We start from the raw sequence: 1,982 nt of genomic DNA, 5'->3' as shown, positions 1-1,982 counted from the left end.
ACTTCTCTGGGTAGACCTGTTTCCTACCAGTACTCAATTAACACTAATAAGAAAAAACTTGATAGTTTTTTTATCGCAATTTATGATTGACTGATTCATGAATAATTTGGTTAGCAATTTAGACCAACAAAAAGAATAATCTGGTGACTGTTCATTGTACAGTTCTGTCCATTAGTAATCCTTAACCAAGAATTTGATAACATGTTCCACTTATTTGGATTATATGTTTTCATATGTGGGATTGGGCAAAAAAAGAGGTACACAGTAGTTATCAAGCTTTTGACTTTTCCTTTTTTTTTTTTTTTAAGAGTAGCTCCATGATTTGGGGGCTGGTTAGTACAATACAGAGAACAAAAAGGAAACATACAAAATGGCACTTACCACCAATGTCAGTGCTCATCTCATTATGGTTATAACCAAGAATATTATTAATTTTTGTGTTACTTGCTTTTCTTTAGCACATAAACCAAAGCCATTAACTTGACTTGAGGTATATATATAATACATACACAAAATACTTTTCATAAGTAATGTTACATTTTAAAATATTGGAAACCTAGAATCTGTGATTTGTAGTTTGACTAAATGGAACAAGAAAATGATAACATTCAACAAGGGAGGTTATACTGATACTAAAGCTCTTAGAAGTTCAAAATGCATTCCTCTCCCTTTGTACTTACCACAGGCTACACAATGTCCTGAGAGCACTCATTATGAGAAAAATGTCAATCACAGCTTTCATAGCTTACTTTGGAAGGAATAATGAGACAGTAAATTGGAAGGTGAGACTTCATCTTTGTTTTCAAACAAGTGGTCTGAATTTTTCTTCTTATAGAAAATGTTTAAATCAGTTTATTATAAATATATCTAAACCATTATATTTTGCAGCTTTCAGGTAAAGTCCAGCACACTGTTTACACAAAGTCTTTAAGACGAGGTCAGTAGAGATCATCTAATCTTAAGTCGGGACGTCATCCATTCAAGTCCTTGACATAATCCCTCTCCAGTAAGAGCACAGCAGGCCTGGATATGCCACTGGGGATCTTTGATAGAAGTCAGCTTCACAAACTGAGAGGCTTCTGCTACAGTCATGCATTCTTTAACATCTTGCTTATTAGCAAAAAATCAGCAAACCAGCTTTCCTTAAGTCCTCATGGGCTAACATTTTATAGAGTTCTTCTCTAGTTACAGAAATCCTCTCTCTGTCTGTACTGTCCACAACAACTATTACAAACTCTGTGTTAGTATAGTAAGTGTTCCAGGAAGAACGAAGAGATTCTTGGCCACCAATATCCCACATTAGGAAACGTGTATTATTAACCACTATCTCTTCTACATTACTTCCTATTGTAGGGGATGTGTGTACAACTTCATTCATAGAAAATTGGTAAAGGATGGTAGTTTTCCCAGCATTATCCAGCCCAACAATTATAACTTTGTGCTCCTGGTGATTGAACAGTCTCCATATCCTGGTGAAGAGAATTCCCATTCTCGGGCAGCGGACCCCCTCCAGCCGCCCGGCCGCCTGGCCTCCCCGGGCTCAGGCGGAGGGGCAGAGAGACGCGCTGGAGCCTCCGCCTCTGCTTCTGCTGCTCCCACGCTGGCCGCCGGCCCGCTTCCAGGGAACCGGAGGGAGGCCGAAGCCCAGGCCGTCCTGTAACGCGCGAGGCCCGGCCGTTGCCGCCGCAGCACTCGCCTGGCTCGCGGACATCGCCGCCGTGTTGTCTGCGACGAGCTTCGCGAGCCACCGTCCTCCCCCAGCTCCTCTCCCGATATCCTTTGGATTTTATAATCCTCAGCTGTTCTAAGTCTTTAGACAGAAATGTTCTAATCAGTGTACCCTCTTCTGGGTTTCCTCTCCACAGCATTTCTCAGACAAGTCACTTTTTCCTCTTCTTTCTCTCTTCAGCAACTTTTTTCTCAAATTAGAGGACTTGCTACAGCTCAGGATATCTTACAAATAAAAAATATGTAGATTTATT

At 40.7% G+C, this 1,982-nt stretch overlaps 1 pseudogene across 1 annotated transcript; it reads right to left on the bottom strand.

Annotated features, from left to right (window-relative positions):
* Positions 1-956: 956 nt before the first annotated feature.
* LOC149124871 (ADP-ribosylation factor-like protein 5A pseudogene) lies at positions 957-1,694 on the bottom strand (annotated as a pseudogene). The gene has a single exon (XR_016212520.1). The product of XR_016212520.1 is annotated as an ADP-ribosylation factor-like protein 5A pseudogene (transcript).
* Between the last annotated feature and the right edge of the window lie 288 nt (positions 1,695-1,982).

The sequence above is a fragment of the Oryctolagus cuniculus genome, chromosome 8 (genome assembly GCF_051225735.1).
Source record: "Oryctolagus cuniculus isolate XC-2025 breed Fujian yellow rabbit chromosome 8, ASM5122573v1, whole genome shotgun sequence".
Classification (NCBI taxonomy): domain Eukaryota; kingdom Metazoa; phylum Chordata; class Mammalia; order Lagomorpha; family Leporidae; genus Oryctolagus; species Oryctolagus cuniculus.
Note: the sequence above shows the minus strand (reverse complement) of the source record. Positions and strands in the feature narration are given on the sequence as shown.